Genomic DNA, 24,438 nt, shown 5'->3' with positions numbered 1-24,438 from the left:
GCCTTAAGCCCAGCCTGCACTTGTGCCCATGCCTTAAGCCCAGCCTGCACTTGTGCCCATGCCTTAAGCCCAGCCTGCACTTGTGCCCATGCCTTAAGCCCAGCCTGCACTTGTGCCCATGCCTTAAGCCCAGCCTGCACTTGTGCCCATGCCTTAAGCCCAGCCTGCACTTGTGCCCATGCCTTAAGCCCAGCCTGCACTTGTGCCCATGCCTTAAGCCCAGCCTGCACTTGTGCCCATGCCTTAAGCCCAGCCTGCACTTGTGCCCATGCCTTAAGCCCAGCCTGCACTTGTGCCCATGCCTTAAGCCCAGCCTGCACTTGTGCCCATGCCTTAAGCCCAGCCTGCACTTGTGCCCATGCCTTAAGCCCAGCCTGCACTTGTGCCCAGGCCTTAAGCCCAGCCTGCACTTGTGCCCAGGCCTTAAGCCCAGCCTGCACTTGTGCCCAGGCCTTAAGCCCAGCCTGCACTTGTGCCCACGCCTTAAGCCCAGCCTGCACTTGTGCCCACGCCTTAAGCCCAGCCTGCACTTGTGCCCATGCCTTAAGCCCAGCCTGAACTTGTGCCCATGCCTTAAGCCCAGCCTGCTCTTGTGCCCATGCCTTAAGCCCAGCCTGCTCTTGTGCCCATGCCTTAAGCCCAGCCTGCTCTTGTGCCCATGCCTTAAGCCCAGCCTGCTCTTGTGCCCATGGCTTAAGGCCAGCCTGCTCTTGTGCCCATGCCTTAAGGCCAGCCTGCTCTTGTGCCCATGCCTTAAGGCCAGCCTGCTCTTGGGCCCATGCCTTAAGCCCAGCCTGCACTTGTGCCCATGCCTTAAGCCCAGCCTGCACTTGTGCCCATGCCTTAAGCCCAGCCTGCACTTGTGCCCATGCCTTAAGCCCAGCCTGCACTTGTGCCCATGCCTTAAGCCCAGCCTGCACTTGTGCCCATGCCTTAAGCCCAGCCTGCACTTGTGCCCATGCCTTAAGCCCAGCCTGCACTTGTGCCCATGCCTTAAGCCCAGCCTGTACTTGTGCCCATGCCTTAAGCCCAGCCTGCACTTGTGCCCATGCCTTAAGCCCAGCCTGCACTTGTGCCCATGCCTTAAGCCCAGCCTGCACTTGTGCCCATGCCTTAAGCCCAGCCTGCACTTGTGCCCATGCCTTAAGCCCAGCCTGCACTTGTGCCCATGCCTTAAGCCCAGCCTGCACTTGTGCCCATGCCTTAAGCCCAGCCTGCACTTGTGCCCATGCCTTAAGCCCAGCCTGCACTTGTGCCCATGCCATAAGCCCAGCCTGCACTTGTGTCCATGCCTTAAGCCCAGCCTGCACTTGTGCCCATGCCTTAAGCCCAGCCTGCACTTGTGCCCATGCCTTAAGCCCAGCCTGCACTTGTGCCCATGCCTTAAGCCCAGCCTGCACTTGTGCCCATGCCTTAAGCCCAGCCTGCACTTGTGCCCATGCCTTAAGCCCAGCCTCCACTTGTGCCCATGCCTTAATCCCAGCCTGCACTTGTGCCCATGCCTTAATCCCAGCCTGCACTTGTGCCCATGCCTTAAGCCCAGCCTGCACTTGTGCCCATGCCTTAAGCCCAGCCTGCACTTGTGCCCATGCCTTAAGCCCAGCCTGCACTTGTGCCCATGCCTTAAGCCCAGCCTGCACTTGTGCCCATGCCTTAAGCCCAGCCTGCACTTGTGCCCATGCCTTAAGCCCAGCCTGCACTTGTGCCCATGCCTTAAGCCCAGCCTGCACTTGTGCCCATGCCTTAAGCCCAGCCTGCACTTGTGCCCATGCCTTAAGCCCAGCCTGCACTTGTGCCCATGCCTTAAGCCCAGCCTGCACTTGTGCCCATGCCTTAAGCCCAGCCTGCACTTGTGCCCATGCCTTAAGCCCAGCCTGCACTTGTGCCCATGCCTTAAGCCCAGCCTGCACTTTTGAGCCCCTTGCATGTTGGTTATGCACATAGGGCAGGCTTTACGCTCTTCGCTCTTGTCCCGTCTGAATGCGCATGTACGACTGTAATTGGGGAAGAAGGCATTACCCATTTACGGAGGACAGACAAGTAGTGCCTGGTCGCTTGGAGCATGGGGTTATGGAGAGGCTCCGCACTGTACAACAAAGGATCTAGTCCTAAATGTCCAAGTACAGAGTAGAGGGGTGAAAGCTAGCTCTTCACCCCTATGGGTGCCTAACCCTTTATGCAAAGAGTGCAAAGAGTTAGCCGTATGCCTTAAGCCTAGCCAGCACTTGTGCCCATGCCTTAAGCCTAGCCAGCACTTGTGCCCATGCCTTAAGCCTAGCCAGCACTTGTGCCCATGCCTTAAGCCCAGCCAGCACTTGTGCCCATGCCTTAAACCCAGCCAGCACTTGTGCCCATGCCTTAAGCCCAGCCTGCACTTGTGCCCATGCCTTAAGCCCAGCCTGCACTTGTGCCCATGCCTTAAGCCCAGCCTGCACTTGTGCCCATGCCTTAAGCCCAGCCAGCACTTGTGCCCATGCCTTAAGCCCAGCCTGCACTTGTGCCCATGCCTTAAGCCCAGCCTGCACTTGTGCCCATGCCTTAAGCCCAGCCTGCACTTGTGCCCATGCCTTAAGCCCAGCCTGCACTTGTGCCCATGCCTTAAGCCCAGCCTGCACTTGTGCCCATGCCTTAAGCCCAGCCTGCACTTGTGCCCATGCCTTAAGCCCAGCCTCCACTTGTGCCCATGCCTTAAGCCCAGCCTCCACTTGTGCCCATGCCTTAAGCCCAGCCTGCACTTGTGCCCATGCCTTAAGCCCAGCCTGCACTTGTGCCCATGCCTTAAGCCCAGCCTGCACTTGTGCCCATGCCTTAAGCCCAGCCTGCACTTGTGCCCATGCCTTAAGCCCAGCCTGCACTTGTGCCCATGCCTTAAGCCCAGCCTGCACTTGTGCCCATGCCTTAAGCCCAGCCTGCACTTGTGCCCATGCCTTAAGCCCAGCCTGCACTTGTGCCCATGCCTTAAGCCCAGCCTGCACTTGTGCCCATGCCTTAAGCCCAGCCTGCACTTGTGCCCATGCCTTAAGCCCAGCCTGCACTTGTGCCCATGCCTTAAGCCCAGCCTGCACTTGTGCCCATGCCTTAAGCCCAGCCTGCACTTGTGCCCATGCCTTAAGCCCAGCCTGCACTTGTGCCCATGCCTTAAGCCCAGCCTGCACTTGTGCCCATGCCTTAAGCCCAGCCTGCACTTGTGCCCATGCCTTAAGCCCAGCCTGCACTTGTGCCCATGCCTTAAGCCCAGCCTGCACTTGTGCCCATGCCTTAAGCCCAGCCTGCACTTGTGCCCATGCCTTAAGCCCAGCCTGCACTTGTGCCCATGCCTTAAGCCCAGCCTGCACTTGTGCCCATGCCTTAAGCCCAGCCTGCACTTGTGCCCATGCCTTAAGCCCAGCCTGCACTTGTGCCCATGCCTTAAGCCCAGCCTGCACTTTTGCCCATGCCTTAAGCCCAGCCTGCACTTTTGAGCCCCTTGCATGTTGGTTATGCACATAGGGCAGGCTTTACGCTCTTCGCTCTTGTCCCGTCTGAATGCGCATGCACGACTGTAATTGGGGAAGAAGGCATTACCCATTTACGGAGGACAGACAAGTAGTGCCTGGTCGCTTGGAGCATGGGGTTATGGAGAGGCTCCGCACTGTACAACAAAGGATCTAGTCCTAAATGTCCAAGTACAGAGTAGAGGGGTGAAAGCTAGCTCTTCACCCCTATGGGTGCCTAACCCTTTATGCAAAGAGTGCAAAGAGTTAGCCGTATGCCTTAAGCCTAGCCAGCACTTGTGCCCATGCCTTAAGCCTAGCCAGCACTTGTGCCCATGCCTTAAGCCTAGCCAGCACTTGTGCCCATGCCTTAAGCCCAGCCAGCACTTGTGCCCATGCCTTAAGCCCAGCCTGCACTTGTGCCCATGCCTGCACTTGTGCCCATGCCTTAAGCCCAGCCTGCACTTGTGCCCATGCCTGCTCTTGTGCCCATGGCTTAAGGCCAGCCTGCTCTTGGGCCCATGCCTTAAGGCCAGCCTGCTCTTGGGCCCATGCCTTAAGCCCAGCCTGCACTTGTGCCCATGCCTTAAGCCCAGCCTGCACTTGTGCCCATGCCTTAAGCCCAGCCTGCACTTGTGCCCATGCCTTAAGCCCAGCCTGCACTTCTGCCCATGCCTTAAGCCCAGCCTGCACTTCTGCCCATGCCTTAAGCCCAGCCTGCACTTGTGCCCATGCCTTAAGCCCAGCCTGCACTTGTGCCCATGCCTTAAGCCCAGCCTGCACTTGTGCCCATGCCTTAAGCCCAGCCTGCACTTGTGCCCATGCCTTAAGCACAGCCTGCACTTGTGCCCATGCCTTAAGCCCAGCCTGCACTTGTGCCCATGCCTTAAGCCCAGCCTGCTCTTGTGCCCATGCCTTAAGCCCAGCCTGCACTTGTGCCCATGCCTTAAGCCCAGCCTGCACTTGTGCCCATGCCTTAAGCCCAGCCTGCACTTGTGCCCATGCCTTAAGCCCAGCCTGGTCTTGTGCCCATGCCTTAAGCCCAGCCTGCACTTGTGCCCATGCCTTAAGCCCAGCCTGCACTTGTGCCCATGCCTTAAGCCCAGCCTGCACTTGTGCCCATGCCTTAAGCCCAGCCTGCACTTGTGCCCATGCCTTAAGCCCAGCCTGCACTTGTGCCCATGCCTTAAGCCCAGCCTGCACTTGTGCCCATGCCTTAAGCCCAGCCTGCACTTGTGCCCATGCCTTAAGCCCAGTCTGCACTTGTGCCCATGCCTTAAGCCCAGCCTGCACTTGTGCCCATGCCTTAAGCCCAGCCTGCACTTGTGCCCATGCCTTAAGCCCAGCCTGCACTTGTGCCCATGCCTTAAGCCCAGCCTGCACTTGTGCCCATGCCTTAAGCCCAGCCTGCACTTGTGCCCATGCCTTAAGCCCAGCCTGCACTTGTGCCCATGCCTTAAGCCCAGCCTGCACTTTTGCCCATGCCTTAAGCCCAGCCTGCACTTTTGAGCCCCTTGCATGTTGGTTATGCACATAGGGCAGGCTTTACGCTCTTCGCTCTTGTCCCGTCTGAATGCGCATGCACGACTGTAATTGGGGAAGAAGGCATTACCCATTTACGGAGGACAGACAAGTAGTGCCTGGTCGCTTGGAGCATGGGGTTATGGAGAGGCTCCGCACTGTACAACAAAGGATCTAGTCCTAAATGTCCAAGTACAGAGTAGAGGGGTGAAAGCTAGCTCTTCACCCCTATGGGTGCCTAACCCTTTATGCAAAGAGTGCAAAGAGTTAGCCGTATGCCTTAAGCCTAGCCAGCACTTGTGCCCATGCCTTAAGCCTAGCCAGCACTTGTGCCCATGCCTTAAGCCTAGCCAGCACTTGTGCCCATGCCTTAAGCCCAGCCAGCACTTGTGCCCATGCCTTAAGCCCAGCCTGCACTTGTGCCCATGCCTGCACTTGTGCCCATGCCTTAAGCCCAGCCTGCACTTGTGCCCATGCCTTAAGCCCAGCCTGCTCTTGTGCCCATGCCTTAAGCCCAGCCTGCACTTGTGCCCATGCCTTAAGCCCAGCCTGCACTTGTGCCCATGCCTTAAGCCCAGCCTGCACTTGTGCCCATGCCTTAAGCCCAGCCTGCACTTGTGCCCATGCCTTAAGCCCAGCCTGCACTTGTGCCCATGCCTTAAGCCCAGCCTGCACTTGTGCCCATGCCTTAAGCCCAGCCTGCACTTGTGCCCATGCCTTAAGCCCAGCCTGCACTTGTGCCCATGCCTTAAGCCCAGCCTGCACTTGTGCACATGCCTTAAGCCCAGCCTGCACTTGTGCCCATGCCTTAAGCCCAGCCTGCACTTGTGCCCATGCCTTAAGCCCAGCCTGCACTTGTGCCCATGCCTTAAGCCCAGCCTGCACTTGTGCCCATGCCTTAAGCCCAGCCTGCACTTGTGCCCATGCCTTAAGCCCAGCCTGCACTTGTGCCCATGCCTTAAGCCCAGCCTCCACTTGTGCCCATGCCTTAAGCCCAGCCTCCACTTGTGCCCATGCCTTAAGCCCAGCCTGCACTTGTGCCCATGCCTTAAGCCCAGCCTGCACTTTTGCCCATGCCTTAAGCCCAGCCTGCACTTTTGAGCCCCTTGCATGTTGGTTATGCACATAGGGCAGGCTTTACGCTCTTCGCTCTTGTCCCGTCTGAATGCGCATGCACGACTGTAATTGGGGAAGAAGGCATTACCCATTTACGGAGGACAGACAAGTAGTGCCTGGTCGCTTGGAGCATGGGGTTATGGAGAGGCTCCGCACTGTACAACAAAGGATCTAGTCCTAAATGTCCAAGTACAGAGTAGAGGGGTGAAAGCTAGCTCTTCACCCCTATGGGTGCCTAACCCTTTATGCAAAGAGTGCAAAGAGTTAGCCGTATGCCTTAAGCCTAGCCAGCACTTGTGCCCATGTCTTAAGCCTAGCCAGCACTTGTGCCCATGCCTTAAGCCTAGCCAGCACTTGTGCCCATGCCTTAAGCCCAGCCAGCACTTGTGCCCATGCTTTAAGCCCAGCCAGCACCTGTGCCCATGCCTTAAGCCCAGCCAGCACTTGTGCCCATGCCTTAAGCCCAGCCTGCACTTGTGCCCATGCCCTTAAGCCCAGCCTGCACTTGTGCCCATGCCCTTAAGCCCAGCCTGCACTTGTGCCCATGCCCTTAAGCCCAGCCTGCACTTGTGCCCATGCCCTTAAGCCCAGCCTGCACTTGTGCCCATGCCCTTAAGCCCAGCCTGCACTTGTGCCCATGCCCTTAAGCCCAGCCTGCACTTGTGCCCATGCCCTTAAGCCCAGCCTGCACTTGTGCCCATGCCCTTAAGCCCAGCCTGCACTTGTGCCCATGCCCTTAAGCCCAGCCTGCACTTGTGCCCATGCCCTTAAGCCCAGCCTGCACTGGTGCCCATGCCCTTAAGCCCAGCCTGCACTGGTGCCCATGCCCTTAAGCCCAGCCTGCACTGGTGCCCATGCCTTAAGCCCAGCCTGCACTGGTGCCCATGCCTTAAGCCCAGCCTGCACTTGTGCCCATGCCTTAAGCCCAGCCTGCACTTGTGCCCATGCCTTAAGCCCAGCCTGCACTTGTGCCCATGCCTTAAGCCCAGCCTGCACTTGTGCCCATGCCTTAAGCCCAGCCTGCACTTGTGCCCATGCCTTAAGCCCAGCCTGCACTTGTGCCCATGCCTTAAGCCCAGCCTGCACTTGTGCCTATGCCTTAAGCCCAGCCTGCACTTGTGCCCATGCCTTAAGCCCAGCCTGCACTTGTGCCCATGCCTTAAGCCCAGCCTGCACTTGTGCCCATGCCCTTAAGCCCAGCCTGCACTTGTGCCCATGCCCTTAAGCCCAGCCTGCACTTGTGCCCATGCCCTTAAGCCCAGCCTGCACTTGTGCCCATGCCCTTAAGCCCAGCCTGCACTTGTGCCCATGCCCTTAAGCCCAGCCTGCACTTGTGCCCATGCCCTTAAGCCCAGCCTGCACTTTTGCCCATGCCCTTAAGCCCAGCCTGCACTTGTGCCCATGCCCTTAAGCCCAGCCTGCACTTGTGCCCATGCCCTTAAGCCCAGCCTGCACTTGTGCCCATGCCCTTAAGCCCAGCCTGCACTTGTGCCCATGCCCTTAAGCCCAGCCTGCACTTGTGCCCATGCCCTTAAGCCCAGCCTGCACTTGTGCCCATGCCCTTAAGCCCAGCCTGCACTTGTGCCCATGCCCTTAAGCCCAGCCTGCACTTGTGCCCATGCCCTTAAGCCCAGCCTGCACTTGTGCCCATGCCCTTAAGCCCAGCCTGCACTTGTGCCCATGCCCTTAAGCCCAGCCTGCACTTGTGCCCATGCCCTTAAGCCCAGCCTGCACTTGTGCCCATGCCCTTAAGCCCAGCCTGCACTTGTGCCCATGCCCTTAAGCCCAGCCTGCACTTGTGCCCATGCCCTTAAGCCCAGCCTGCACTTGTGCCCATGCCCTTAAGCCCAGCCTGCACTTGTGCCCATGCCCTTAAGCCCAGCCTGCACTTGTGCCCATGCCCTTAAGCCCAGCCTGCACTTGTGCCCATGCCCTTAAGCCCAGCCTGCACTGGTGCCCATGCCCTTAAGCCCAGCCTGCACTGGTGCCCATGCCCTTAAGCCCAGCCTGCACTGGTGCCCATGCCCTTAAGCCCAGCCTGCACTGGTGCCCATGCCCTAAGCCCAGCCTGCACTTGTGCCCATGCCTTAAGCCCAGCCTGCACTTGTGCCCATGCCTTAAGCCCAGCCTGCACTTGTGCCCATGCCTTAAGCCCAGCCTGCACTTGTGCCCATGCCTTAAGCCCAGCCTGCACTTTTGAGCCCCTTGCATGTTGGTTATGCACATAGGGCAGACTTTACGCTCTTCGCTCTTGTCCCGTCTGAATGCACATGCACGACTGTAATTGGGGAAGAAGGCATTACCCATTTACGGAGGACAGACAAGTAGTGCCTGGTCGCTTGGAGCATGGGGTTATGGAGAGGCTCCGCACTGTACAACAAAGAATCTAGTCCTAAATGTCCAAGTACAGAGTAGAGGGGTGAAAGCTAGCTCTTCACCCCTATGGGTGCCTAACCCTTTATGCAAAGAGTGCAAAGAGTTAGCCGTATGCCTTAAGCCTAGCCAGCACTTGTGCCCATGCCTTAAGCCTAGCCAGCACTTGTGCCCATGCCTTAAGCCCAGCCAGCACTTGTGCCCATGCCTTAAGCCCAGCCAGCACTTGTGCCCATGCCTTAAGCCCAGCCTGCACTTGTGCCCATGCCTTAAGCCCAGCCTGCACTTGTGCCCATGCCCTTAAGCCCAGCCTGCACTTGTGCCCATGCCCTTAAGCCCAGCCTGCACTTGTGCCCATGCCCTTAAGCCCAGCCTGCACTTGTGCCCATGCCTTAAGCCCAGCCTGCACTTGTGCCCATGCCCTTAAGCCCAGCCTGCACTTGTGCCCATGCCCTTAAGCCCAGCCTGCACTTGTGCCCATGCCCTTAAGCCCAGCCTGCACTTGTGCCCATGCCCTTAAGCCCAGCCTGCACTTGTGCCCATGCCCTTAAGCCCAGCCTGCACTTGTGCCCATGCCCTTAAGCCCAGCCTGCACTTGTGCCCATGCCCTTAAGCCCAGCCTGCACTTGTGCCCATGCCCTTAAGCCCAGCCTGCACTTGTGCCCATGCCCTTAAGCCCAGCCTGCACTTGTGCCCATGCCCTTAAGCCCAGCCTGCACTTGTGCCCATGCCCTTAAGCCCAGCCTGCACTTGTGCCCATGCCCTTAAGCCCAGCTTGCACTTGTGCCCATGCCCTTAAGCCCAGCCTGCACTTGTGCCCATGCCCTTAAGCCCAGCCTGCACTTGTGCCCATGCCCTTAAGCCCAGCCTGCACTGGTGCCCATGCCCTTAAGCCCAGCCTGCACTGGTGCCCATGCCCTTAAGCCCAGCTTGCACTGGTGCCCATGCCTTAAGCCCAGCCTGCACTGGTGCCCATGCCTTAAGCCCAGCCTGCACTTGTGCCCATGCCTTAAGCCCAGCCTGCACTTGTGCCCATGCCTTAAGCCCAGCCTGCACTTGTGCCCATGCCTTAAGCCCAGCCTGCACTTGTGCCCATGCCTTAAGCCCAGCCTGCACTTGTGCCCATGCCTTAAGCCCAGCCTGCACTTGTGCCCATGCCTTAAGCCCAGCCTGCACTTGTGCCCATGCCTTAAGCCCAGCCTGCACTTGTGCCCATGCCTTAAGCCCAGCCTGCACTTGTGCCCATGCCTTAAGCCCAGCCTGCACTTGTGCCCATGCCTTAAGCCCAGCCTGCACTTGTGCCCATGCCTTAAGCCCAGCCTGCACTTGTGCCCATGCCTTAAGCCCAGCCTGCACTTTTGAGCCCCTTGCATGTTGGTTATGCACATAGGGCAGGCTTTACGCTCTTCGCTCTTGTCCCGTCTGAATGCGCATGCACGACTGTAATTGGGGAAGAAGGCATTACCCATTTACGGAGGACAGACAAGTAGTGCCTGGTCGCTTGGAGCATGGGGTTATGGAGAGGCTCCGCACTGTACAACAAAGGATCTAGTCCTAAATGTCCAAGTACAGAGTAGAGGGGTGAAAGCTAGCTCTTCACCCCTATGGGTGCCTAACCCTTTATGCAAAGAGTGCAAAGAGTTAGCCGTATGCCTTAAGCCTAGCCAGCACTTGTGCCCATGCCTTAAGCCTAGCCAGCACTTGTGCCCATGCCTTAAGCCTAGCCAGCACTTGTGCCCATGCCTTAAGCCCAGCCAGCACTTGTGCCCATGCTTTAAGCCCAGCCAGCACCTGTGCCCATGCCTTAAGCCCAGCCAGCACTTGTGCCCATGCCTTAAGCCCAGCCTGCACTTGTGCCCATGCCCTTAAGCCCAGCCTGCACTTGTGCCCATGCCCTTAAGCCCAGCCTGCACTTGTGCCCATGCCCTTAAGCCCAGCCTGCACTTGTGCCCATGCCCTTAAGCCCAGCCTGCACTTGTGCCCATGCCCTTAAGCCCAGCCTGCACTTGTGCCCATGCCCTTAAGCCCAGCCTGCACTTGTGCCCATGCCCTTAAGCCCAGCCTGCACTTGTGCCCATGCCCTTAAGCCCAGCCTGCACTTGTGCCCATGCCCTTAAGCCCAGCCTGCACTTGTGCCCATGCCCTTAAGCCCAGCCTGCACTGGTGCCCATGCCCTTAAGCCCAGCCTGCACTGGTGCCCATGCCCTGAAGCCCAGCCTGCACTGGTGCCCATGCCCTTAAGCCCAGCCTGCACTGGTGCCCATGCCTTAAGCCCAGCCTGCACTGGTGCCCATGCCTTAAGCCCAGCCTGCACTTGTGCCCATGCCTTAAGCCCAGCCTGCACTTGTGCCCATGCCTTAAGCCCAGCCTGCACTTGTGCCCATGCCTTAAGCCCAGCCTGCACTTGTGCCCATGCCTTAAGCCCAGCCTGCACTTGTGCCCATGCCTTAAGCCCAGCCTGCACTTGTGCCCATGCCTTAAGCCCAGCCTGCACTTGTGCCCATGCCTTAAGCCCAGCCTGCACTTGTGCCCATGCCTTAAGCCCAGCCTGCACTTGTGCCCATGCCTTAAGCCCAGCCTGCACTTGTGCCCATGCCTTAAGCCCAGCCTGCACTTGTGCCCATGCCTTAAGCCCAGCCTGCACTTGTGCCCATGCCTTAAGCCCAGCCTGCACTTGTGCCCATGCCTTAAGCCCAGCCTGCACTTTTGAGCCCCTTGCTTGTTGGTTATGCACATAGGGCAGGCTTTACGCTCTTCGCTCTTGTCCCGTCTGAATGCGCATGCACGACTGTAATTGGGGAAGAAGGCATTACCCATTTACGGAGGACAGACAAGTAGTGCCTGGTCGCTTGGAGCATGGGGTTATGGAGAGGCTCCGCACTGTACAACAAAGGATCTAGTCCTAAATGTCCAAGTACAGAGTAGAGGGGTGAAAGCTAGCTCTTCACCCCTATGGGTGCCTAACCCTTTATGCAAAGAGTTAGCCGTATGCCTTAAGCCTAGCCAGCACTTGTGCCCATGCCTTAAGCCTAGCCAGCACTTGTGCCCATGCCTTAAGCCTAGCCAGCACTTGTGCCCATGCCTTAAGCCCAGCCTGCACTTGTGCCCATGCCTTAAGCCCAGCCTGCACTTGTGCCCATGCCTTAAGCCCAGCCTGCACTTGTGCCCATGCCTTAAGCCCAGCCTGCACTTGTGCCCATGCCTTAAGCCCAGCCTGCACTTGTGCCCATGCCTTAAGCCCAGCCTGCACTTGTGCCCATGCCTTAAGCCCAGCCTGCACTTGTGCCCATGCCTTAAGCCCAGCCTGCACTTGTGCCCATGCCTTAAGCCCAGCCTGCACTTGTGCCCATGCCTTAAGCCCAGCCTGCACTTGTGCCCATGCCTTAAGCCCAGCCTGCACTTGTGCCCATGCCCTTAAGCCCAGCCTGCACTTGTGCCCATGCCTTAAGCCCAGCCTGCACTTGTGCCCATGCCCTTAAGCCCAGCCTGCACTTGTGCCCATGCCCTTAAGCCCAGCCTGCACTTGTGCCCATGCCCTTAAGCCCAGCCTGCACTTGTGCCCATGCCCTTAAGCCCAGCCTGCACTTGTGCCCATGCCCTTAAGCCCAGCCTGCACTTGTGCCCATGCCCTTAAGCCCAGCCTGCACTTGTGCCCATGCCCTTAAGCCCAGCCTGCACTTGTGCCCATGCCCTTAAGCCCAGCCTGCACTTGTGCCCATGCCCTTAAGCCCAGCCTGCACTTGTGCCCATGCCCTTAAGCCCAGCCTGCACTTGTGCCCATGCCCTTAAGCCCAGCCTGCACTTGTGCCCATGCCCTTAAGCCCAGCCTGCACTTGTGCCCATGCCCTTAAGCCCACCCTGCACTTGTGCCCATGCCCTTAAGCCCAGCCTGCACTTGTGCCCATGCCCTTAAGCCCAGCCTGCACTTGTGCCCATGCCCTTAAGCCCAGCCTGCACTGGTGCCCATGCCTTAAGCTCAGCCTGCACTTGTGCCCATGCCTTAAGCCCAGCCTGCACTTGTGCCCATGCCTTAAGCCCAGCCTGCACTTGTGCCCATGCCTTAAGCCCAGCCTCCACTTGTGCCCATGCCCTAAGCCCAGCCTGCACTTGTGCCCATGCCTTAAGCCCAGCCTCCACTTGTGCCCATGCCTTAAGCCCAGCCTGCACTTGTGCCCATGCCTTAAGCCCAGCCTGCACTTGTGCCCATGCCTTAAGCCCAGCCTGCACTTGTGCCCATGCCTTAAGCCCAGCCTGCACTTGTGCCCATGCCTTTAAGCCCAGCCTGCACTTGTGCCCATGCCCTTAAGCCCAGCCTGCACTTGTGCCCATGCCCTTAAGCCCAGCCTGCACTTGTGCCCATGCCCTTAAGCCCAGCCTGCACTTGTGCCCATGCCCTTAAGCCCAGCCTGCACTTGTGCCCATGCCCTTAAGCCCAGCCTGCACTTGTGCCCATGCCCTTAAGCCCAGCCTGCACTTGTGCCCATGCCCTTAAGCCCAGCCTGCACTTGTGCCCATGCCCTTAAGCCCAGCCTGCACTTGTGCCCACGCCCTTAAGCCCAGCCTGCACTTGTGCCCACGCCCTTAAGCCCAGCCTGCACTTGTGCCCACGCCCTTAAGCCCAGCCTGCACTTGTGCCCATGCCCTTAAGCCCAGCCTGCACTTGTTCCCATGCCCTTAAGCCCAGCCTGCACTTGTGCCCATGCCCTTAAGCCCAGCCTGCACTGGTGCCCATGCCCTTAAGCCCAGCCTGCACTGGTGCCCATGCCTTAAGCCCAGCCTGCACTGGTGCCCATGCCTTAAGCCCAGCCTGCACTGGTGCCCATGCCTTAAGCCCAGCCTGCACTGGTGCCCATGCCTTAAGCCCAGCCTGCACTTGTGCCCATGCCTTAAGCCCAGCCTGCACTTGTGCCCATGCCTTAAGCCCAGCCTGCACTTGTGCCCATGCCTTAAGCCCAGCCTCCACTTGTGCCCATGCCTTAAGCCCAGCCTGCACTTGTGCCCATGCCTTAAGCCCAGCCTGCACTTGTGCCCATGCCTTAAGCCCAGCCTGCACTTGTGCCCATGCCTTAAGCCCAGCCTGCACTTGTGCCCATGCCTTAAGCCCAGCCTGCACTTGTGCCCATGCCTTAAGCCCAGCCTGCACTTGTGCCCATGCCTTAAGCCCAGCCTGCACTTGTGCCCATGCCTTAAGCCCAGCCTGCACTTGTGCCCATGCCTTAAGCCCAGCCTGCACTTGTGCCCATGCCTTAAGCCCAGCCTGCACTTTTGAGCCCCTTGCATGTTGGTTATGCACATAGGGCAGGCTTTACGCTCTTCGCTCTTGTCCCGTCTGAATGCGCATGCACGACTGTAATTGGGGAAGAAGGCATTACCCATTTACGGAGGACAGACAAGTAGTGCCTGGTCGCTTGGAGCATGGGGTTATGGAGAGGCTCCGCACTGTACAACAAAGGATCTAGTCCTAAATGTCCAAGTACAGAGTAGAGGGGTGAAAGCTAGCTCTTCACCCCTATGGGTGCCTAACCCTTTATGCAAAGAGTGCAAAGAGTTAGCCGTATGCCTTAAGCCTAGCCAGCACTTGTGCCCATGCCTTAAGCCTAGCCAGCACTTGTGCCCATGCCTTAAGCCTAGCCAGCACTTGTGCCCATGCCTTAAGCCCAGCCAGCACTTGTGCCCATGCCTTAAACCCAGCCAGCACTTGTGCCCATGCCTTAAGCCCAGCCTGCACTTGTGCCCATGCCTTAAGCCCAGCCTGCACTTGTGCCCATGCCTTAAGCCCAGCCTGCACTTGTGCCCATGCCTTAAGCCCAGCCAGCACTTGTGCCCATGCCTTAAGCCCAGCCTGCACTTGTGCCCATGCCTTAAGCCCAGCCTGCACTTGTGCCCATGCCTTAAGCCCAGCCTGCACTTGTGCCCATGCCTTAAGCCCAGCCTGCACTTGTGCCCATGCCTTAAGCCCAGCCTGCACTTGTGCCCATGCCTTAAGCCCAGCCTGCACTTGTGCCCATGCCTTAAGCCCAGCCTCCACTTGTGCCCATGCCTTAAGCCCAGCCTCCACTTGTGCCCATGCCTTAAGCCCAGCCTGCACTTGTGCCCATGCCTTAAGCCCAGCCTGCACTTGTGCCCATGCCTTAAGCCCAGCCTGCACTTGTGCCCATGCCTTAAGCCCAGCCTGCACTTGTGCCCATGCCTTAAGCCCAGCCTGCACTTGTGCCCATGCCTTAAGCCCAGCCTGCACTTGTGCCCATGCCTTAAGCCCAGCCTGCACTTGTGCCCATGCCTTAAGCCCAGCCTGCACTTGTGCCCATGCCTTAAGCCCAGCCTGCACTTGTGCCCATGCCTTAAGCCCAGCCTGCACTTGTGCCCATGCCTTAAGCCCAGCCTGCACTTGTGCCCATGCCTTAAGCCCAGCCTGCACTTGTGCCCATGCCTTAAGCCCAGCCTGCACTTGTGCCCATGCCTTAAGCCCAGCCTGCACTTGTGCCCATGCCTTAAGCCCAGCCTGCACTTGTGCCCATGCCTTAAGCCCAGCCTGCACTTGTGCCCATGCCTTAAGCCCAGCCTGCACTTGTGCCCATGCCTTAAGCCCAGCCTGCACTTGTGCCCATGCCTTAAGCCCAGCCTGCACTTGTGCCCATGCCTTAAGCCCAGCCTGCACTTGTGCCCATGCCTTAAGCCCAGCCTGCACTTGTGCCCATGCCTTAAGCCCAGCCTGCACTTGTGCCCATGCCTTAAGCCCAGCCTGCACTTTTGCCCATGCCTTAAGCCCAGCCTGCACTTTTGAGCCCCTTGCATGTTGGTTATGCACATAGGGCAGGCTTTACGCTCTTCGCTCTTGTCCCGTCTGAATGCGCATGCACGACTGTAATTGGGGAAGAAGGCATTACCCATTTACGGAGGACAGACAAGTAGTGCCTGGTCGCTTGGAGCATGGGGTTATGGAGAGGCTCCGCACTGTACAACAAAGGATCTAGTCCTAAATGTCCAAGTACAGAGTAGAGGGGTGAAAGCTAGCTCTTCACCCCTATGGGTGCCTAACCCTTTATGCAAAGAGTGCAAAGAGTTAGCCGTATGCCTTAAGCCTAGCCAGCACTTGTGCCCATGCCTTAAGCCTAGCCAGCACTTGTGCCCATGCCTTAAGCCTAGCCAGCACTTGTGCCCATGCCTTAAGCCCAGCCAGCACTTGTGCCCATGCCTTAAGCCCAGCCTGCACTTGTGCCCATGCCTGCACTTGTGCCCATGCCTTAAGCCCAGCCTGCACTTGTGCCCATGCCTGCTCTTGTGCCCATGGCTTAAGGCCAGCCTGCTCTTGGGCCCATGCCTTAAGGCCAGCCTGCTCTTGGGCCCATGCCTTAAGCCCAGCCTGCACTTGTGCCCATGCCTTAAGCCCAGCCTGCACTTGTGCCCATGCCTTAAGCCCAGCCTGCACTTGTGCCCATGCCTTAAGCCCAGCCTGCACTTCTGCCCATGCCTTAAGCCCAGCCTGCACTTCTGCCCATGCCTTAAGCCCAGCCTGCACTTGTGCCCATGCCTTAAGCCCAGCCTGCACTTGTGCCCATGCCTTAAGCCCAGCCTGCACTTGTGCCCATGCCTTAAGCCCAGCCTGCACTTGTGCCCATGCCTTAAGCACAGCCTGCACTTGTGCCCATGCCTTAAGCCCAGCCTGCACTTGTGCCCATGCCTTAAGCCCAGCCTGCTCTTGTGCCCATGCCTTAAGCCCAGCCTGCACTTGTGCCCATGCCTTAAGCCCAGCCTGCACTTGTGCCCATGCCTTAAGCCCAGCCTGCACTTGTGCCCATGCCTTAAGCCCAGCCTGCTCTTGTGCCCATGCCTTAAGCCCAGCCTGCACTTGTGCCCATGCCTTAAGCCCAGCCTGCACTTGTGCCCATGCCTTAAGCCCAGCCTGCACTTGTGCCCATGCCTTAAGCCCAGCCTGCACTTGTGCCCATGCCTTAAGCCCAGCCTGCACTTGTGCCCATGCCTTAAGCCCAGCCTGCACTTGTGCCCATGCCTTAAGCCCAGCCTGCACTTGTGCCCATGCCTTAAGCCCAGTCTGCACTTGTGCCCATGCCTTAAGCCCAGCCTGCACTTGTGCCCATGCCTTAAGCCCAGCCTGCACTTGTGCCCATGCCTTAAGCCCAGCCTGCACTTGTGCCCATGCCTTAAGCCCAGCCTGCACTTGTGCCCATGCCTTAAGCCCAGCCTGCACTTGTGCCCATGCCTTAAGCCCAGCCTGCACTTGTGCCCATGCCTTAAGCCCAGCCTGCACTTTTGCCCATGCCTTAAGCCCAGCCTGCACTTTTGAGCCCCTTGCATGTTGGTTATGCACATAGGGCAGGCTTTACGCTCTTCGCTCTTGTCCCGTCTGAATGCGCATGCACGACTGTAATTGGGGAAGAAGGCATTACCCATTTACGGAGGACAGACAAGTAGTGCCTGGTCGCTTGGAGCATGGGGTTATGGAGAGGCTCCGCACTGTACAACAAAGGATCTAGTCCTAAATGTCCAAGTACAGAGTAGAGGGGTGAAAGCTAGCTCTTCACCCCTATGGGTGCCTAACCCTTTATGCAAAGAGTGCAAAGAGTTAGCCGTATGCCTTAAGCCTAGCCAGCACTTGTGCCCATGCCTTAAGCCTAGCCAGCACTTGTGCCCATGCCTTAAGCCTAGCCAGCACTTGTGCCCATGCCTTAAGCCCAGCCAGCACTTGTGCCCATGCCTTAAGCCCAGCCTGCACTTGTGCCCATGCCTGCACTTGTGCCCATGCCTTAAGCCCAGCCTGCACTTGTGCCCATGCCTTAAGCCCAGCCTGCTCTTGTGCCCATGCCTTAAGCCCAGCCTGCACTTGTGCCCATGCCTTAAGCCCAGCCTGCACTTGTGCCCATGCCTTAAGCCCAGCCTGCACTTGTGCCCATGCCTTAAGCCCAGCCTGCACTTGTGCCCATGCCTTAAGCCCAGCCTGCACTTGTGCCCATGCCTTAAGCCCAGCCTGCACTTGTGCCCATGCCTTAAGCCCAGCCTGCACTTGTGCCCATGCCTTAAGCCCAGCCTGCACTTGTGCCCATGCCTTAAGCCCAGCCTGCACTTGTGCACATGCCTTAAGCCCAGCCTGCACTTGTGCCCATGCCTTAAGCCCAGCCTGCACTTGTGCCCATGCCTTAAGCCCAGCCTGCACTTGTGCCCATGCCTTAAGCCCAGCCTGCACTTGTGCCCATGCCTTAAGCCCAGCCTGCACTTGTGCCCATGCCTTAAGCCCAGCCTGCACTTGTGCCCATGCCTTAAGCCCAGCCTCCACTTGTGCCCATGCCTTAAGCCCAGCCTCCACTTGTGCCCATGCCTTAAGCCCAGCCTGCACTTGTGCCCATGCCTTAAGCCCAGCCTGCACTTTTGCCCATGCCTTAAGCCCAGCCTGCACTTTTGAGCCCCTTGCATGTTGGTTATGCACATAGGGCAGGCTTTACGCTCTTCGCTCTTGTCCCGTCTGAATGCGCATGCACGACTGTAATTGGGGAAGAAGGCATTACCCATTTACGGAGGACAGACAAGTAGTGCCTGGTCGCTTGGAGCATGGGGTTATGGAGAGGCTCCGCACTGTACAACAAAGGATCTAGTCCTAAATGTCCAAGTACAGAGTAGAGGGGTGAAAGCTAGCTCTTCACCCCTATGGGTGCCTAACCCTTTATGCAAAGAGTGCAAAGAGTTAGCCGTATGCCTTAAGCCTAGCCAGCACTTGTGCCCATGTCTTAAGCCTAGCCAGCACTTGTGCCCATGCCTTAAGCCTAGCCAGCACTTGTGCCCATGCCTTAAGCCCAGCCAGCACTTGTGCCCATGCTTTAAGCCCAGCCAGCACCTGTGCCCATGCCTTAAGCCCAGCCAGCACTTGTGCCCATGCCTTAAGCCCAGCCTGCACTTGTGCCCATGCCCTTAAGCCCAGCCTGCACTTGTGCCCATGCCCTTAAGCCCAGCCTGCACTTGTGCCCATGCCCTTAAGCCCAGCCTGCACTTGTGCCCATGCCCTTAAGCCCAGCCTGCACTTGTGCCCATGCCCTTAAGCCCAGCCTGCACTTGTGCCCATGCCCTTAAGCCCAGCCTGCACTTGTGCCCATGCCCTTAAGCCCAGCCTGCACTTGTGCCCATGCCCTTAAGCCCAGCCTGCACTTGTGCCCATGCCCTTAAGCCCAGCCTGCACTTGTGCCCATGCCCTTAAGCCCAGCCTGCACTGGTGCCCATGCCCTTAAGCCCAGCCTGCACTGGTGCCCATGCCCTTAAGCCCAGCCTGCACTGGTGCCCATGCCTTAAGCCCAGCCTGCACTGGTGCCCATGCCTTAAGCCCAGCCTGCACTTGTGCCCATGCCTTAAGCCCAGCCTGCACTTGTGCCCATGCCTTAAGCCCAGCCTGCACTTGTGCCCATGCCTTAAGCCCAGCCTGCACTTGTGCCCATGCCTTAAGCCCAGCCTGCACTTGTGCCCATGCCTTAAGCCCAGCCTGCACTTGTGCCCATGCCTTAAGCCCAGCCTGCACTTGTGCCTATGCCTTAAGCCCAGCCTGCACTTGTGCCCATGCCTTAAGCCCAGCCTGCACTTGTGCCCATGCCTTAAGCCCAGCCTGCACTTGTGCCCATGCCCTTAAGCCCAGCCTGCACTTGTGCCCATGCCCTTAAGCCCAGCCTGCACTTGTGCCCATGCCCTTAAGCCCAGCCTGCACTTGTGCCCATGCCCTTAAGCCCAGCCTGCACTTGTGCCCATGCCCTTAAGCCCAGCCTGCACTTTTGCCCATGCCCTTAAGCCCAGCCTGCACTTGTGCCCATGCCCTTAAGCCCAGCCTGCACTTGTGCCCATGCCCTTAAGCCCAGCCTGCACTTGTGCCCATGCCCTTAAGCCCAGCCTGCACTTGTGCCCATGCCCTTAAGCCCAGCCTGCACTTGTGCCCATGCCCTTAAGCCCAGCCTGCACTTGTGCCCATGCCCTTAAGCCCAGCCTGCACTTGTGCCCATGCCCTTAAGCCCAGCCTGCACTTGTGCCCATGCCCTTAAGCCCAGCCTGCACTTGTGCCCATGCCCTTAAGCCCAGCCTGCACTTGTGCCCATGCCCTTAAGCCCAGCCTGCACTTGTGCCCATGCCCTTAAGCCCAGCCTGCACTTGTGCCCATGCCCTTAAGCCCAGCCTGCACTTGTGCCCATGCCCTTAAGCCCAGCCTGCACTTGTGCCCATGCCCTTAAGCCCAGCCTGCACTTGTGCCCATGCCCTTAAGCCCAGCCTGCACTTGTGCCCATGCCCTTAAGCCCAGCCTGCACTTGTGCCCATGCCCTTAAGCCCAGCCTGCACTTGTGCCCATGCCCTTAAGCCCAGCCTGCACTGGTGCCCATGCCCTTAAGCCCAGCCTGCACTGGTGCCCATGCCCTTAAGCCCAGCCTGCACTGGTGCCCATGCCCTTAAGCCCAGCCTGCACTGGTGCCCATGCCCTAAGCCCAGCCTGCACTTGTGCCCATGCCTTAAGCCCAGCCTGCACTTGTGCCCATGCCTTAAGCCCAGCCTGCACTTGTGCCCATGCCTTAAGCCCAGCCTGCACTTGTGCCCATGCCTTAAGCCCAGCCTGCACTTTTGAGCCCCTTGCATGTTGGTTATGCACATAGGGCAGACTTTACGCTCTTCGCTCTTGTCCCGTCTGAATGCACATGCACGACTGTAATTGGGGAAGAAGGCATTACCCATTTACGGAGGACAGACAAGTAGTGCCTGGTCGCTTGGAGCATGGGGTTATGGAGAGGCTCCGCACTGTACAACAAAGAATCTAGTCCTAAATGTCCAAGTACAGAGTAGAGGGGTGAAAGCTAGCTCTTCACCCCTATGGGTGCCTAACCCTTTATGCAAAGAGTGCAAAGAGTTAGCCGTATGCCTTAAGCCTAGCCAGCACTTGTGCCCATGCCTTAAGCCTAGCCAGCACTTGTGCCCATGCCTTAAGCCCAGCCAGCACTTGTGCCCATGCCTTAAGCCCAGCCAGCACTTGTGCCCATGCCTTAAGCCCAGCCTGCACTTGTGCCCATGCCTTAAGCCCAGCCTGCACTTGTGCCCATGCCCTTAAGCCCAGCCTGCACTTGTGCCCATGCCCTTAAGCCCAGCCTGCACTTGTGCCCATGCCCTTAAGCCCAGCCTGCACTTGTGCCCATGCCTTAAGCCCAGCCTGCACTTGTGCCCATGCCCTTAAGCCCAGCCTGCACTTGTGCCCATGCCCTTAAGCCCAGCCTGCACTTGTGCCCATGCCCTTAAGCCCAGCCTGCACTTGTGCCCATGCCCTTAAGCCCAGCCTGCACTTGTGCCCATGCCCTTAAGCCCAGCCTGCACTTGTGCCCATGCCCTTAAGCCCAGCCTGCACTTGTGCCCATGCCCTTAAGCCCAGCCTGCACTTGTGCCCATGCCCTTAAGCCCAGCCTGCACTTGTGCCCATGCCCTTAAGCCCAGCCTGCACTTGTGCCCATGCCCTTAAGCCCAGCCTGCACTTGTGCCCATGCCCTTAAGCCCAGCCTGCACTTGTGCCCATGCCCTTAAGCCCAGCTTGCACTTGTGCCCATGCCCTTAAGCCCAGCCTGCACTTGTGCCCATGCCCTTAAGCCCAGCCTGCACTTGTGCCCATGCCCTTAAGCCCAGCCTGCACTGGTGCCCATGCCCTTAAGCCCAGCCTGCACTGGTGCCCATGCCCTTAAGCCCAGCTTGCACTGGTGCCCATGCCTTAAGCCCAGCCTGCACTGGTGCCCATGCCTTAAGCCCAGCCTGCACTTGTGCCCATGCCTTAAGCCCAGCCTGCACTTGTGCCCATGCCTTAAGCCCAGCCTGCACTTGTGCCCATGCCTTAAGCCCAGCCTGCACTTGTGCCCATGCCTTAAGCCCAGCCTGCACTTGTGCCCATGCCTTAAGCCCAGCCTGCACTTGTGCCCATGCCTTAAGCCCAGCCTGCACTTGTGCCCATGCCTTAAGCCCAGCCTGCACTTGTGCCCATGCCTTAAGCCCAGCCTGCACTTGTGCCCATGCCTTAAGCCCAGCCTGCACTTGTGCCCATGCCTTAAGCCCAGCCTGCACTTGTGCCCATGCCTTAAGCCCAGCCTGCACTTGTGCCCATGCCTTAAGCCCAGCCTGCACTTTTGAGCCCCTTGCATGTTGGTTATGCACATAGGGCAGGCTTTACGCTCTTCGCTCTTGTCCCGTCTGAATGCGCATGCACGACTGTAATTGGGGAAGAAGGCATTACCCATTTACGGAGGACAGACAAGTAGTGCCTGGTCGCTTGGAGCATGGGGTTATGGAGAGGCTCCGCACTGTACAACAAAGGATCTAGTCCTAAATGTCCAAGTACAGAGTAGAGGGGTGAAAGCTAGCTCTTCACCCCTATGGGTGCCTAACCCTTTATGCAAAGAGTGCAAAGAGTTAGCCGTATGCCTTAAGCCTAGCCAGCACTTGTGCCCATGCCTTAAGCCTAGCCAGCACTTGTGCCCATGCCTTAAGCCTAGCCAGCACTTGTGCCCATGCCTTAAGCCCAGCCAGCACTTGTGCCCATGCTTTAAGCCCAGCCAGCACCTGTGCCCATGCCTTAAGCCCAGCCAGCACTTGTGCCCATGCCTTAAGCCCAGCCTGCACTTGTGCCCATGCCCTTAAGCCCAGCCTGCACTTGTGCCCATGCCCTTAAGCCCAGCCTGCACTTGTGCCCATGCCCTTAAGCCCAGCCTGCACTTGTGCCCATGCCCTTAAGCCCAGCCTGCACTTGTGCCCATGCCCTTAAGCCCAGCCTGCACTTGTGCCCATGCCCTTAAGCCCAGCCTGCACTTGTGCCCATGCCCTTAAGCCCAGCCTGCACTTGTGCCCATGCCCTTAAGCCCAGCCTGCACTTGTGCCCATGCCCTTAAGCCCAGCCTGCACTTGTGCCCATGCCCTTAAGCCCAGCCTGCACTGGTGCCCATGCCCTTAAGCCCAGCCTGCACTGGTGCCCATGCCCTTAAGCCCAGCCTGCACTGGTGCCCATGCCCTTAAGCCCAGCCTGCACTGGTGCCCATGCCTTAAGCCCAGCCTGCACTGGTGCCCATGCCTTAAGCCCAGCCTGCACTTGTGCCCATGCCTTAAGCCCAGCCTGCACTTGTGCCCATGCCTTAAGCCCAGCCTGCACTTGTGCCCATGCCTTAAGCCCAGCCTGCACTTGTGCCCATGCCTTAAGCCCAGCCTGCACTTGTGCCCATGCCTTAAGCCCAGCCTGCACTTGTGCCCATGCCTTAAGCCCAGCCTGCACTTGTGCCCATGCCTTAAGCCCAGCCTGCACTTGTGCCCATGCCTTAAGCCCAGCCTGCACTTGTGCCCATGCCTTAAGCCCAGCCTGCACTTGTGCCCATGCCTTAAGCCCAGCCTGCACTTGTGCCCATGCCTTAAGCCCAGCCTGCACTTGTGCCCATGCCTTAAGCCCAGCCTGCACTTGTGCCCATGCCTTAAGCCCAGCCTGCACTTTTGAGCCCCTTGCTTGTTGGTTATGCACATAGGGCAGGCTTTACGCTCTTCGCTCTTGTCCCGTCTGAATGCGCATGCACGACTGTAATTGGGGAAGAAGGCATTACCCATTTACGGAGGACAGACAAGTAGTGCCTGGTCGCTTGGAGCATGGGGTTATGGAGAGGCTCCGCACTGTACAACAAAGGATCTAGTCCTAAATGTCCAAGTACAGAGTAGAGGGGTGAAAGCTAGCTCTTCACCCCTATGGGTGCCTAACCCTTTATGCAAAGAGTGCAAAGAGTTAGCCGTATGCCTTAAGCCTAGCCAGCACTTGTGCCCATGCCTTAAGCCTAGCCAGCACTTGTGCCCATGCCTTAAGCCTAGCCAGCACTTGTGCCCATGCCTTAAGCCCAGCCTGCACTTGTGCCCATGCCTTAAGCCCAGCCTGCACTTGTGCCCATGCCTTAAGCCCAGCCTGCACTTGTGCCCATGCCTTAAGCCCAGCCTGCACTTGTGCCCATGCCTTAAGCCCAGCCTGCACTTGTGCCCATGCCTTAAGCCCAGCCTGCACTTGTGCCCATGCCTTAAGCCCAGCCTGCACTTGTGCCCATGCCTTAAGCCCAGCCTGCACTTGTGCCCATGCCTTAAGCCCAGCCTGCACTTGTGCCCATGCCTTAAGCCCAGCCTGCACTTGTGCCCATGCCTTAAGCCCAGCCTGCACTTGTGCCCATGCCCTTAAGCCCAGCCTGCACTTGTGCCCATGCCTTAAGCCCAGCCTGCACTTGTGCCCATGCCCTTAAGCCCAGCCTGCACTTGTGCCCATGCCCTTAAGCCCAGCCTGCACTTGTGCCCATGCCCTTAAGCCCAGCCTGCACTTGTGCCCATGCCCTTAAGCCCAGCCTGCACTTGTGCCCATGCCCTTAAGCCCAGCCTGCACTTGTGCCCATGCCCTTAAGCCCAGCCTGCACTTGTGCCCATGCCCTTAAGCCCAGCCTGCACTTGTGCCCATGCCCTTAAGCCCAGCCTGCACTTGTGCCCATGCCCTTAAGCCCAGCCTGCACTTGTGCCCATGCCCTTAAGCCCAGCCTGCACTTGTGCCCATGCCCTTAAGCCCAGCCTGCACTTGTGCCCATGCCCTTAAGCCCAGCCTGCACTTGTGCCCATGCCCTTAAGCCCACCCTGCACTTGTGCCCATGCCCTTAAGCCCAGCCTGCACTTGTGCCCATGCCCTTAAGCCCAGCCTGCACTTGTGCCCATGCCCTTAAGCCCAGCCTGCACTGGTGCCCATGCCTTAAGCTCAGCCTGCACTTGTGCCCATGCCTTAAGCCCAGCCTGCACTTGTGCCCATGCCTTAAGCCCAGCCTGCACTTGTGCCCATGCCTTAAGCCCAGCCTCCACTTGTGCCCATGCCTTAAGCCCAGCCTGCACTTGTGCCCATGCCTTAAGCCCAGCCTCCACTTGTGCCCATGCCTTAAGCCCAGCCTGCACTTGT

Source organism: Ranitomeya variabilis, chromosome 2 (assembly GCF_051348905.1).
Source record: "Ranitomeya variabilis isolate aRanVar5 chromosome 2, aRanVar5.hap1, whole genome shotgun sequence".
NCBI lineage: Eukaryota > Metazoa > Chordata > Amphibia > Anura > Dendrobatidae > Ranitomeya > Ranitomeya variabilis.
This window is presented reverse-complemented; position numbering follows the sequence as displayed.